This window comes from Numida meleagris, chromosome 2 (assembly GCF_002078875.1).
Source record: "Numida meleagris isolate 19003 breed g44 Domestic line chromosome 2, NumMel1.0, whole genome shotgun sequence".
Taxonomy (NCBI): domain Eukaryota; kingdom Metazoa; phylum Chordata; class Aves; order Galliformes; family Numididae; genus Numida; species Numida meleagris.
Window position 1 is genome coordinate 112,891,605 of NC_034410.1, and position 15,409 is coordinate 112,907,013.

Genomic DNA, 15,409 nt, shown 5'->3' on the forward strand with positions numbered 1-15,409 from the left:
AAATTAGTACTACTAGTGTGCTGATCACCTACCTGCCAAAAAGAAAGAAAAAAGAATAAGAAAGAAAAATTCATTTACCTTGTTTAGCTATTTTTCTAGTTCTGTTTTCTAAGTGTTTATGGGAAAGTGATAGTTCTCTACAGTTCCTGGGAATTATACATACATATAATTGACTTTTCTAAGTGTTGAAAAACTGTTTTCACTAGTGTAGCTCAGATTGTTTAAATAGAATAACTACAACAAGGAATTTTCCCCTTTGTTTTAAAAGGGGAAATTCTTTGGGGATTTGCTTTTTCTCTCTTCTTTATTTGACTAGTAAACCAGCAAAAGGCTATGCTTCAAATGGCAATGCAGTAGGTACTTGCTCCGTAAGTACTACTTTATATTTCATTTTCCCGAGGGCAAACAGCATTCACTGAAACATATAGGGAACCAAGTTACGTGAGCAAGGTGGGCTGCCTCTCCTACAGATGTAAAGCCCCTTGTAAACAGGAACAAAGACAACGCAGAAAGGATATGTACCATTTTCATAAGTTCTAACTGAACTTTTATAAACATAGGCATCATCATATTTTCCATTCCCATGGGCATCACTTTGTGGTTTATTTTTTTTCTGATGTACCCTATATTGTTGTTTTTCTTCTACTGGAGAGGTGAATTGTCAGTAGTTTCCTTAGCTGTGGTTGTGCTCCTGAGAAATATGGAGAAATCCCATACTGCATTATGTAAGAGATAATAATGTGGGGGAGCTGGGGGAGGGGGTGATCTACATCAACTGGTGGCATAATCCCTAAGGGAAAACAGACTTTAGTTGAACAATCAGAAAACTGGCTTGCTTTATGGTGTTTACACTGCTGCTTGCTAATGGATCACCATAAAGGAAGCAAAAGGACTCTTACACTATTGAGTATGCTATCATGGGAGTCTTCTGAGTGTGCCTTTTTTATTTGCTGCAGTCAGGTTAATGAGCTCACCAGCCCACTTGATGTCGAGGACTTTGTAACAAAGCAATCTCTCATTAAATGCTGCCTGGCACCGCTCTCTTGAAGCAAAGGGACATTCAGATTATTGAATGCCTTTGTATTCCTCATTCCTACCAGGCTATGGCGTCCAGCAGTGGCATCAGTCCCGCACACTTCCTGGCAGGCATCCAGTCATGCGCCTGCCCTCTTCAAACTGCATGGGCATTTGCCAATCTAAGCAGCACTAGTAGGCAAACAAGCATGGCACACGACTGCCTTGGCTGGCAGCCAGATGTGCAGCTGAACCATCTCCCTTCCCACTACTGTATGGAGCAGCACATTCCTTTCCCGTTCTCTCCCATTCAGTTGATTTACATGTTGAAGTTTTTGTTGCAATACAAAGGAATGTGCATTTGTCTGCATTCTCTTTCTGCTTTAACACCTTTTTTTAGTCTCAGCAGTGCAGGTCATGAATTCATCTGCGGCTTTATTTAAATACCTCCTGGCTGACAGTTTCTTCAATGAAATGACCCCAGAGTGTTATCAGCTCACTAGCAGGTGTGTGTCTTTATTCAGAATCTTGCAGGCAACAGTGCATCCTGGGTAAAGAGCAATCTAGGCATGATCCAGCTCTTCCCTACATTACTCATGAGATTTAATGGTTCACTGTCATGAAAGAGCTTACAAAGATTTCTTTCGGTTTTTTTTTTTTTTTTGGTTGGCTTTCCACTGGGCTTTGTGCCCCGAGATATTTTTGACACAAACAGACAAAATGATAAAGAAGGATTTTTTATGAAAGGCCTCATCTCATTCAAAAAATACATATATCCAGCCTAAGACAGGCAATTGTTTTTAGTTTTAAGATACTAAAGAGATATTCAATAGTAATATGGCTGCACTTGTGTACAGGTTCACTAGTAAACAGCCCTGTAAAGCATCACATTTGCTGATGTCCCTATGTGTGTCTGAGCACACTTTTGGTTCCTATTCATTACGTCTCTAACACTGAAGAAATCCTGAAATTGTGGTTACTAGAGCAGTAAGGGAAAACCTCACTGACTAGACCCGAGATAAGTAAGTGAAGGAGAAGGTAAGTAGCAACAGAAGGAACTTCCTTGTCCTTCCAAATGTTGCCATTTGATATTTTAGAACATGCTTTTCCTTACAGGGCTTACTTGTTTTTCTGTCTTGTCCTGATGGTGCCCAGAATTATTTACAAATTTATTACAACCCTCGGGGTTCAGAGTAATCAGAGGGTTCTCTAGGGCACTCCTTCTCTCTCCCACAAGCAAATTCCAGATTTGATCACACCAGTACACACTCAGCCAAGGTTTACCCCTAGTGGAAGTAATTTTTAACTCTTTCCAGTAGTGGACTGAGAAGATATCCTGCACACATGATGTTTGTAAGCTCAGAAACAAGTGATAGGACTCCCATTTCTCGGGAAAGGATTCAGAAAAAGTAAAGCTTCTCATTTGTCCATTGACAAAGAGACATAAAAAGACAATAAAGATGACAATGGGAAAGATTTCACCCTGAACTGAAGTCAAACAGTGCTTTGCTGGAGCAGAATCCATTTTGTTCCTGCTTCCACTGAAATTAGCAAGCAAGCTCTTGTTGACTTAGTGAACAGGCCTGTGATTCACAAATTTGGCTAATCCACTCATATTTTCAGTATGAGATTTTGAAAAGGTCACAGAATGCAGAGTCAAGACTGTTGTCCCCAGAAGGGGTTTGGCTTGAGATCAGGCAAAGATAATAAAAACAATTGTGTAGCTTTTCAGTATTCAGTGCATGCCAGTTGCATTGACTAATAAGGCAAGATGATGTTGAGCTTAGGAATATGGGAAGGTCTTATTTATTTTCAACACTCCCTATTCTGTCTTTACTAAACTGGTGATTTTTAATAGGATGAACACTGACTTGACTCAATACCAAAAATCCCAATAATGTGCATTTTATTTTACCATAGAAGATACGCGTTTAAAAACAGCAATATTTAAAATGCGTCACAGAATTTAATGACAATGGAAGAAGGTGAACATTATTGAAAATATATACATACTGTTGAAAAATTCAGCAAGCTATTGGAGTCTGACATCCTTTCATATGCAAAAGAAAAAGAATAAGTTGATTTTAAAACAGAATTCAGTTTTTATATACAATCCCAGTGAATAATTTGAACTCTGGGTTGTGGTGTTGGTTTTGGTTGTTCTATTTTTTGTTTATTTGTTTGTTTTTCCCATGGCAAGTCTTCTCCAGTAGTTCCTCTGGAAGTTGAATAAATTTTTAACTAGTTTCTGGAAAAATTAATTCCATCTTTCAATTGCTATTTTTTTTTTTGCAACAAATGAAACTCATCAGTTTTTATAAAGTTTCATTTATTTTCTCTGGTTTATTTGCACTCTACTCAACCAATTGGTCAAATACTCTTGGTCCACTCTGCAATGTAGCCATATTGGATTTGTCTCATTCTGTCACGTTCCTTTCTCCTCTCCCCTCTCAAGCTAGAGCATCTGTACTGACCATTCAAAGAGACCAAATATAAACCATGGCAGAAATATTTTAGTAAGTATCTTTAGATCATGTGTACGCAGAACCTCAGAAGACATTTAAGAATGCAGCTTCAACTGATCTCCTTCTCTAGACAAGACTCCAAGTTTTACATGCAGGATAATTTATAGATCATGTTCTGTAGAGAGCAAACATAGTTTCAAATCCCATACACCAATGATTTTACACACATTTTGCAATTCCTTCCCACTTTACTTGCTAAGGGAAAAATGCATTTCCGAGGCCAGCTTGAGCTGTCACCATCCCCTTCACTAGTCGCTGGTATGGCACAGGCCATGGTGCCTCACCTTGCAATATCCCCCACACTGCAGTCAGTACTGCATCAGGCAGAGAAAACCTGCTGGTCTCTTCTCCCCTGCCTTCAAGGAACAGGGTGTTTTCTATTCCTAGCTCCATTAACTTCTCAGAAAAACAAGTACTTTCATCTTCCCTGTTGCCAGGCGGTTTCAGCTCCCTACTGAAGTCAGTGAAGATGGGGACAGGACTATGACAGGACTGTGGGGACAGGCTTGACCTCTCATGATGCTGAGCCCAGCCTCATGCCTAGAAGGGGAGTGCTCAGAGGTGCTCAGGCGCTACGCAAGACCATTCCCTTCCCTGACACCGACTCCTTTTGCTCTGTGAATGCAACTCTGGGACCTCAAGGCCTTTGACAGCAAAGGAACAGTAAGAAACATGAGCTCACTATAGTGGTCATCTATGGATGGTGTCTGCAGAGGACACACTTTTTACCACCTGGACCTAATAGTATATTTTTATGTTTGCAAGTTTGATTTTTCTTTTCCCCATTTACTTTTCCAAAAGAATTGCCTTGGCCTCCAAAATACAATAAAACTTGCAGAATGCACATTTTTTATCCGCATCATTCCAAGACTTTGTTCTGTTATTTGCAGATTTGTAATGCTTCTATTTCCACAAAGAAATACTGCCAAGCAAGAGGTTTTTTACAGAGCAGGCAGATTATGTGTTTATTTCATCAACTATCTTAGAGGATTAATTAAGAAATAGAGCGGGGAAATTGGAATCAAGGAAAAATAGGAAGCACGCTTATTAACAGCCCTTTTGTTTGCCTTTCTAATTGCTTCCTTCAAACACTTTGTCCCCACTATTGCAGCCAACAGAAGGCTTCATGTAGCTGTGACTCAGGTGAATGATGTTTAATTTGGTGAGCACCAGTGGGCACGTGGGTCTTTCTGCAGCTCAGGGTGATGCTGAGCTCAGCAAACATCCCACAGCAGCACGATGTCAGGATGCACACTGCACTCGGAGTGCTGACCCATTCTCCTCCCTTCATCCATTAGGACAGAGTTATAGAAGCAAAGGGTGACGAATTAAACACCCGTCCCAGGGCAATCCAAAATGCAGCCATGTATGACATTCACAGCTCTTGGTTATTTAGGGTCAAGCTCCAAATACAAGGAGGAAAAATTTGCAGTGCAGTATTAGTAGAGTGAAAGAAGAAAAAAAATAAAAGCAGCCTGTCTCGTCTGCTGACGAACGGAAGATTGGCTGGCTAAATTCTCCAAAAGCAGCCTTCAATTTTTTATCTCGCTATTTATAGAAAACTGCAGAAACAGCTGAGCCGCGCGCGGTGATGTCACGCTGCGGGTAGGACGGCTCGCTCCGCGGCGCAGCCCGCTGCAGGCTGCTGGGGCAGCACACGCCGGCATTTCTCGGCTCCTCTGATCGATCCGGCATTGATGGCACTCGCTGACCTTCAGCCCCTCCGCAATGGCAATGGGCCGCCGCCGCGTGTTGGCTACCAATTTTACAATCGATCAAAAGTCATCTTTGTCAATAAAGCTCCGGGTTGCAAGCAACGGCAAGCAATTTCTGAAAGGTCAGGGCCACGCTTTTATTTGCGCGACCCGTGCTTTCAGGCGGCAGCGCAGTCCCTTCCAACCACTAAAAGTAGTAAGAAAATTTAAGATTTTTTTTTCCCCCCTTCCATGTATTTTTAGTAAGCCTTTGGGCATTTTCACTGTCCCTAAAAGAATACGGTTGCATGGCAACGTCCCCGGTTGCCATGGAGACTCCATGTGTAAGCAGCTGCTGCAATCAGCATTAACTCCGGGCTCGCAGGTTTGTCATTCCAATGCATGGGGAGGGGAGACAAATAGGACAGCGCATTGCCGTAAAAGGGAAGTCACCTAGATAATGTCACTCACAAACATATGTTCCACAATTATTCTTTCCACTGTTTTATTGCCGCAATTATTGCTAAACTAAGATTACAAAATTATATGGTTTTAATTTGCCTCCATCGACTATGTTTCACTTCCATTAAAATGAAGCCTAAACACATTTAAGGAGCAAACTGTTGGCTTTGCAGGGGATGGGGGATTTTGTTTTACCGATGGGTATTTCAAGAAGTAGGTAGAAAGAATACCTCCAGGAATCTCAGCACCTAGCCAACACACAGCCCTGTGCCTGGAGTTTTTTCCGCCTTTCTCTTCTGTGCTGCCTTAAGCACGTACAGGGCCATGATATTCCTCTTCCTCCCTCTCCTCCAAACCCAAGAAATTTGGGAATTTTGCATTCTGCCACCCGAAGGCTTGGCTCAGCCCACCATTCTGCGGCTGCCTCTCGCGCATCTGTGCTCTGGCTGTTGGAGGACCCCTGCAATAAACAGGCGCAATGGGGTTGACTTCCAAATGAAGTAACGCAGCATTAACCCTGAATTTCCTTGCATCTGCAGTCTTCAGACAATCCTTTAGTGCTACTCGTATGTATTTTATTATCTTTGTGTTAGAAGAAGTTTCATTTTGCTCCGTTGCTGCCTGGCTGCTCCTGATCGTATTAAAAACAAAAAGTAAAACATGTCAGGAAGTAGATGGCAGGTGATGAAATGCTCCTTGACAGCTATTTTGCAAAAACCTACATTTACTGGTGGTAAGGGGCTTCCGTTTGCATTTTGTAACGTAGAGGTGGAAGCATTTAATCAATGTTAAATGCACACATTTGCACAGCTGTGCTGATTCAGTTGCATAAGCGAGAATCTATTCACAATTTAAAATATTAGGCCAGAGAGTGATGCTGACTCCCTCAGAAACAATTCCACATTATGGGAAAAAGCAATGTAAACAGATATATAAGCATAAACTTGTCATTCAGGCCATTTGATTTATTTACAAACCCTTTCAAAGAAACAGTTTTTGACCCTGTTAAATCCTTCCATGATATAAGGGCATTTATTGCTGTGGATTTGCATAATTAAAATATACGTGCCCAGTCATGAACGTTTATACCCTACAGTTACTCAAACACAGCTCTCTTAGATATCATTTTAATTAAAAGATAAACATAGCGTGGTGGCTGTTTCCGAAGGAATCTATTATCGATACCAAACCACCACTGAAATGCTGTTTGCATTTTTCACTCCTGCAGAAATGGCTGAATATGTCTCTGGGAAGATGTGCAGTGTGAAAAACGTGCTCCTAAGAGGAGACCTGGTGTGTCGCCATTTAGATAGAGGCTTCATTCTGTGGTCAAGTTACAGTCTATAAACCCCTGAAAATAGGGGTTTATAATGAAAATACGGTTAGACCCTTACTACAGAAATGCTAGCAGGTGCTGTTACAATATACAAATCCAGATAGTATACAATGACCTATTTTCAAAACCAGGCCAGGCAAAATGACATCGAGAAATTGAATACTTGCCCTTCCTTTAATAGTGTCTTGTCATGCAATCTTCAAATCAGGACGGGTGATCATTGCAAAACAATCCCTAACCTGAGGGACAACAGGAACGCTCTCGGTGCTGATACCTCGGGCCCATCACACTGCTAACAGTAATTGGCTGATTGCAGAGTGCGGGCTGAAAACATTCAAATAAAAAATATACTTGGACAAGGAGGGCTTTTTTTATTATGATTTTTTTTTCTCCTTTTAAAAGATAACGGTCAAAATAACCATTAAAACTATATTCTGCCCTATTTTGTTGTGTCATCAGAAAGAGCTGGCAACTGCAACAACAAACTGCTCTTCTAAAAATATACCAGTAGTTATGCAGGGATATTTAAAATAGATTAGCATATGGATTAACTCTGACTCTAAACTGAGTTTAACCCTTTGGGGGCAGGAGTCCTGTCTTCAAATAGTGCAGCAGTGCAGCGGTAAAGGCAAACTAATTGTGTCTGAGTGTCAAAAAGGCTTCTCTGGCTGAGCGAGCCTGGCCACAGCTGATTCCATGCCTGGTGTGGTCTTGACGGTATCTGAGCAAACGCAGGTAGGTCAAGTAACGTGTGTATTCTCCCACTATGCTGTAGGGTACTTTTTAACAAGGCACGTTTCAGAAGGCCTTACTCAGGTGGGACGTTTAATTTACTTCTGGAGGGGTATTCAGAAGCTATACAAAGAAGCTCTGGAAATGACAGCAGGGGAACTATATGAGAGCAACTACGTATGGCTGTACAGAGCCTAACAGTTAGAAACAAGCAAAATATACGCGAGGAGATATAAGACTCAAAACCGAAGGAGCTACGTGATGTAACAGAAAACGAGTTCTGCTAAACTAATCATATTTTTCAAGTAGCAAACAACAACTGTTAACCTACTGAAAGAGGCTGATTTTTATCAAAATAATCAGCTTCTCCAAATTAAATTACTTCTACAGCAGGCATTCAAGATTTGCACTTACTGCATGTCATTTTCCAAATCTTGATACGTTGTTAAATTTGCTGAGAATTCAGTATTTAAGAAAGGTGAGAAATCATGTGAAATAAATGGCATATCTCCCAAGACTTTCCAAACTTAATATTGTCAGCTTTGAAAAATTCTTCCAACCTCACTTTTTGCCAATTACAAGATGGTTATTTTTAATTTAAGTAATAATAATAAAGCACTTTTCAGTTTTTTTCAGTTTTCTTTTTAACACACACAGTCATTTCCACTGCGTTGATCAACACATTTTCCCCACAGTGGCCATATTTTTAATCACCAGTAACCAAAACCAAGCTTTTGGTGTTTGTTTTTCTTGTTTGTTTGTAAAGATGGTTTTCCCTAATTTATGAAGTTAATTTTTTTGAAAGCATAAGGCTCTTATATCTCATTTTATGGGATAAATCTGTAGTTCACTGCATCTAGAATGTAAGATGCTTCAATGCTTTGATTGAAATGCTCATATTAAAACCTCTGCGGTGGTAATTAAGCTTCAGGACTTTTAATCAAAATACCCTTTCATATATAGAACTCAATTGTTTATTCACCTATTTTCAAACTAAATCTTTGAAATAAAATTTTAACATATAGCTAGATGGAAAATATACAGGAAAAAAATATCACAGTGGCAAACAGCTCAGACTGGAGTGGCATGAGGAAAGCCTTTCTGAATTCCTTCTCAGCTCTGGTAGAAGGAGGCCCAGGGAAGATCCTGACTGGAGAGAGTGTTCCCACTGGAGAGATGGGAAGGAGTATGCGGCAGAGCAAAGGGAATAAAAGCTGAAGGCATTCCTCTTATGCACTTTCTTTCTGCCTAAAAAATACAAGAGTTCCAATCTCAGGCAAAGTGCTCCTACAAGAAGCAACCAATATGCAAGCAGAAGACTGTATGAAACTATCTACCATCAGCTCCTACTGAAGTGTAGTCTTGCAGACAGCCAAAAAAGGAGAATGTGACTGCCTGAGATACTGGGCAATTGCTTGCCTTTGCAAAGATGGGGATGAAATACTTCTTGTTTCTACAGGAACATATCTACAACATTCTTTTTCTTTTTTTTTTTTTCCCATTTCTGCATCAAAACATGCCAAGCAAACTCTCTTCTAGAGCAAGTGCGTGCTTGAGGTGAAAAGAACATAAAAATCACCAGGAAGAGAAGCGTTTCTAAAGCCTGATGTGGATGGCAGAACCTAGGTACTGCTGACCCATACAGAGGCATGAGAAGAAAAGGTATCTTACAAGTAGGGCACCCAGCAGCACTGAGCCCAGCTCTGAGGATGCTCTGTGAACTGAGGTTACCTCTCAAGCTGCTTAAAACAGGGAAGTGAATTGCCTGAAGTGTTAGCAGGTAGATACTGCATCAAGATGCTAACATGGGAAAAAGAAAGAAAGAAAGAAAGAAAGAAAGAAAAAGAAATAAATAAAAGGGAAAAGAAAATTAAAGAAGGCATTTCGAGCAGAGAAATGTAATAGTTATCATTTACTCCCTAGGCTTCAATTTAAATGTATTTTTATACTCTAGCATGTATACTTTAAAAAAGGTTTCTGTTCTCTAATGAAGCTTTTGGTCCATTTGGAAGGGAGAAAGCTCATAGATGTTATGGATTTCATTTTAAGTGAGTTAATAAAATCCCCTTTCTCCAATATCATTTTGGCATAATCAGACAACCTTGTATTGTTATTATCAGATGAACCTGCTCCAAAGCAAGGCTTTTATTACCTGTACATAAGGTTTCCAGGAAAATATTTTGAGAGAGACAATGATTGTTTAAATAAATGTGAAACATAAAACATCTGAATGCTGCTTCATGTATAAGTCACTGGTATAAAAAAAAATTAAAAAAATATATATCTTCCACATTCAGAACAAAAATAGCTTTTACACTCTGACAGTCTGCAGGCAGAATTCATATTTTAAAAACAAATTAAAACCACAGGAGTCTGTTCCTCCGTCATAAACCTGTGAAGCTCTTTGCTTTGTGCACACGCGTATCCGCATGTGTGTATGCAGACATGCATGCGTGCACGCACACACACATACGCACACACTGGAAAAATGCTTTTGTCTCGAGGGCCATTTCTCCTCTTCAGAGAACATAAGATGCTTACTTAGCTAATCAGAGGAGAAAACAGTTACAATATTTGAAACAACCGCTTTCCACATAAATGTACGTGATAGCAACTGATGGGCATTAGGGGAAAAAAATAAAATATGTACTTTATAATTCAATTAATAAATTGAAAAAAAAGGTAAAAAAAAAAATTTTTTTTACTATTTTTAATAATTCTCTCTGCTTCTCCACAGACAATAAGAGTGTGCAGCTGGCGCTGAAAGACTCACCAAATCCTATGCTGTACTTACCATGGATGTTAGCAGATTAAATCATAAATACTCACACAAGGTGATTAAAAACTAACACGTACTATATTTTCTTCTTTTTCCTTTCTGTGTAGTCTGCTTCTTTTTTTTTGTATTTGTTCATTTCTTTCTCATTCTTGAAAGCAGTTACAATATTATCTTTTATGCTTTTATTGTATTTTTAGAATCTACTCTCCATTATCAAAGATGCCACCGAGGGAAGACACTTCACAGAGATTATTTGATTTAGAGAGTAGTCCAACATTGTTCTGAGTTAATAAAACAACAGGACAACCACAGCAGCAATACTTAGGCTTCACGTGAGAACGGTTTTTAGTCTGTGCCCTAAGCAATGCACCAGTCATTCATTCATTTAGTAATAAAGATTACATTTCAGCATCACCGCGTACTAAACAAAAGAAATATTAAGAAAGGTTACAAAGCTCTTGTGAGGGCAGGAACAAATCAGAGTTCCAGTTCAAGCTTATTTTTCAGTGCCACCCTGTTGGAATGCTTACACGTGTTATCAGAGCACCTTTGTAAATTGCTGTACAAATATCTCTAGCAAACACCAATCTGCTGGAGACAAATATTGCACGTGTTTCTACAAATGGACAAGTGAAAGATGCAGATGCTGAGAAAAGTCAACACCGGGAAATTTTTTCAGGTACAGAATGTCCCTCACAAAACCTATCTAAAACACCTTATTTCATGCCCGTTTCACAGGCAGGTAGGCTAAGGCTCTTTTGCTTTAACTGGGGGTGAGCCAGCACACCAGGCCTGGAAGCAGACTGAGACAGACTTTCCCCCGACCTCACTCTGGCAGCTGCTGATTCCAGGTTAAGGCTGGAAAATGGGTATCTATCAGCTGTAAACCTACAGCTGCACCAAGCTGCCCCGGCCTTTGCAGTAATTTGGGTTTGGGTTATTCTCACTGTTGCCCTCTGGAATGCCAAAAATGAAATTTTGGCTAGCCCAGTTGACCACAGGAGCAACCCTCATTCCCATAGAGTTTCCTTGGTAGTCAACATGGGCAAATGAAGTCAGGGGTGATACTGACCCAAATGCATCTCTATTTTTGTATGTTTTTGAAAGAGAAGCTTAATCAGATTGAAAGCTGCTTTTGTAGGCTTTCAGAGGAAATGCCTTTTAACAAAAAGGGGAGGGGGATACTCACTGAGCGATGGCAAGAACAGAAACCAGAGGTTTGAAAGACCCACCAGGAGAGGGAATTCAGGCCACTTACATTAAATCAGCTGTTATTTTTTCACTCTTCCCCCTCCCCCCAAGTACTGGGTACCCAAAAAGAAAATTATATGAATCCATTTTCAGTACAGATTCCTTTTAATCCCACAGATCAAAACCGTCCGACAGGTTCCAAATGCTTTTTCATTCTAAAGGTAAAACATCTCACAGGAAGATGTAAAGGGCAACTCTTTCCAATCTCACATTTTAAACTCCATCACTTGCAAAATATAATGAACTTATAAAAAATTGTAAAAGGCCTAAACCCTGAAGACAATGGGGGGTTTGCCATTAATTCCTAAAGCAGCACGATTGTGCACAGAGTAATCAATTGCCCAACAAGGCCCTAGAAACCCAATCGAGGAAGGATGCTACAGGAACATACAATATTTCACATTTAATAAATGGTCTTTTGAGATTACAGCCATATAGAGTAGCAATAGAGAGCAAGGCCATAACGCTAAAGTAGGGATTATGCAAGTCTATCTGTCTGTCTGTGGGGTGGAATTTTAAGCAATCATTTCCATATAACCTGTCAATAATCAGCATGCTTTGGCAGTTTCAAGGTTTGCTTCAATTTAAATTCTTATTCTTTAAAAGCATAGTAAAGATTATTCTACCTTCAATGGGGTGGAGGGTGGGGAAGAAGGAGGCAACGATGTGTCTTTGATAGACTAATCAGACTGACTCCTAACAATACCTGTCTTGTGAAAGCTAAGGAATTATAACAAAATATTTTAAGTACATCTTTGCTGTCAAATACCATCTTCTTTTAGTATTTATTTTGCTAACAGTGCTATTTACAGCAATTTCAGCAAAATAAAATTAGACCGGTTTCATTGCTGCATGTTAATCAAGTTTTAGCCTCAAAATAATGCATGAAACATGTTGTTACTTAATAAGCAGAAAAACTTCCAAACGGCAAAATCTCTACGGCGTATTCCCTTTCTCTTCTAAATTAAGTATACAATTATAATCTTTTTATAATTACAGTAGTCAAAGGACTGTGTGTTCAGGCAAATCATATTGCAAGTGATAACTGCAAGAGAAAGAGCTGATTTTGGTTAGGTTCTTTCCACCACCTTCACATTTTTTTTTGGTCAGATTCTTCCTTCTCTCTCTCCTTTCTTATCCTCCTAACATAAACAAACTCTCTACTTCTCTTCTGTTGATCTTTCCACCATTAATTCAAAAATGGTCTCAGATTGCTCTCTCCACCTGTCCTCTGGGTGGATATGCATGAGGTGCTGGCACAATAAATTCATCTGAAAATTAGGGAGAATGTTCCTACTTTTTGTACAGCTCTCAGCACAGATCTTAGGATCTAAATCACAACCTGTATCCCCTTTTCGTTTGTAACCCAGTGGCCCACTCATATTTCAGTTCAGTTCAAGAAATAAAATGATTGTTCTCAATCACAACAAACTATAATCTTTAATGCTCAGCTTTGATTTTATTCCCATAAAGTACCTTATCACTGGGCTGCAGCTGCTTTCCTGAATCCAGAGAAAATACCAATTATTAATTATAGTACCATACATCACCCATATATATGATCACATATATACATATATCAGTCTGCCTAGATTACAGTAACATGGCAGCTCTCTGAGCCTTCAGGAAGGGGGTGAAAGTGTATGGGAAGGGGAAAAACGTATGGATCTAATTTCATTTTAGTTCCAGTTAGCATAGAAACTATGTTATGGTTGTTCTACCTTTATAAAATTAAGATCTTATGTTTTGGCTGCCCTTTCTACTTTGCCTTTTCTTGCCTAATAACGAATAACTTGAATGAGAACTGATTTTCAAATAACTTTTTCAAAAGAGGAAAGTTGTAGCTATGCTTTCCAGTATCCCACACATTCACATTAGGTAACTTTCTCCCCTGGAGTGCCAGAAAATAAACATGCATTCCTTCTTGCTACAAATCTGCAAATCTGAAAAGAAGAGGCCACATGAATAGGAAAGCTCTTTATAGAATAAAAAGCATGGGGCGTTATTAAGTAGGACTGTAAGCCCTATTCTATTCATAGTAATTAAAGGATCAGATCAGGTTAATGTGAGGACCTAGGTCAATAAAGTACTGTAGGTTCACCCTTTTTAATCCTTCTCAATCCTGTAGACCGGGTTTCTGACTGCTCTGTTTGACTTACAGAACTATTATAGGTGACAATGATGTGCAGAGGATCATTAAAGAAAAGGTGAGATTTATATCAAACCTACCATGCATTTTCGAACTTAAGTGTCAGGAGGTCCTTGGGGTGAGGTACATGGCAAAATTTAGGACAGGTTTCTCCACTGTGATACATTTTTCACTGCACTAGCTATTAAAAGAGCTATGTGAAAAAAGTTCAGAGAATACTTTGGGTCTGATGAGTAAATGCATGGTGGTTTAAATGTGTTAAAACAATGCTGCTGCTTGTGCATTGCCCAGCACAGCAGAAGAACCAGTGTGAGTTGGTTGGGTGAAGGAGTCTGAGACCGGTGGGGTGCACCCAACTGAGCTGCAGGAAAGCAGAGATGGAGCTATGGGGATTGCCCTCTCCAGGTGTAGCTGCTGGAGAAATCATCTGTCCTACTGCAGCCATATATCTGGTTGGAGCATCTACCTTGAAGCAGCCTGGAGGATTTCCAGCCTCAAATGGTGCCCATGTCAATTATGAAGACCCTGTGAAGGATTTGCCCAATAAAGCACCATGTGAACTTTGCGATGTTCTCAAGATTAAGCTGATGGCTGTATCTGTAGGCCCAATCCTGTGTAACAAGAACATCCCAAACTTCTCCTATCCTTCTACATTTCTCTTCGCAAAATCGTGGTACCTTGTGTGTCCACAGCAAAATCTCTCCTGGCTTCAGTAAGGGTAGGGTTGCACCATCTCTTCCTCTCTTTCTGACCAACATTTTGATCTAAATTCCTGCTTTTAATCAATGGGTAATGTTGTCAGCAAAGCATAAATCTCATCACGTCATTCCCATCCTCTGACCCTATAAAGCACTCCTTGCCAAAAGTACAACATCAATGAGGAATTGTGCTTTACAAGGTGTGTGGACTAACAAAGAAGAAGCTTCCGACATTACATGTCAAGTTATGGTTAATTAAAGAGTGAGAAGAAAGATTCCGATTATAAATGTGGATGATTGTATGATAAAAGACTACTCTACCTACACTTACCTCGTAGCATATACACAGATTTTTTTCTTCTACAAAATGATCAAACTGTTGCATTTTACAGAAAAAATAAAACTCATTCGAGAGGATCTTACATCATTTTACATCCCAGCAGGCTTTGTGTATGTAAAGAAATTAATTAAAAGACATACAGTACTACTTTGATAGAAGGGCATTATAGCGAGGTTTTAATGAACTCTCTACAAAGCTTACATATCTTAACAAGAAAACCCACATTCATTAGGTCTTCTAAATCTCCCTTTAAAATATTCTTATTCTAAATTACGAGATGCATATTTATATTTTTACATACTGTATCCTACTTCCTACGTATTTTTTTATTACAAATATCTATAAAATCACTAAAAACAAATTGAAATGTTGTATTTTCTATTAATTTTCGTGAGATTCTGAAGTAATTTGTGTGTAACTATTGATGCT

General features: G+C 39.4%; 1 long non-coding RNA gene across 2 annotated transcripts; it reads left to right on the plus strand.

Moving 5' to 3' along the window:
- On the plus strand, window positions 5,531-10,953 carry LOC110394352. 2 transcript variants are annotated; one of them, XR_002435570.1, is made up of 4 exons: window positions 5,533-5,618; window positions 7,620-7,766; window positions 10,501-10,597; window positions 10,740-10,953. It is a non-coding gene; the product is annotated as an uncharacterized LOC110394352 (long non-coding RNA). The 2 variants fall into 2 exon arrangements; XR_002435569.1 differs by lacking the exon at window positions 7,620-7,766 and having other exon boundaries at window positions 5,531-5,618.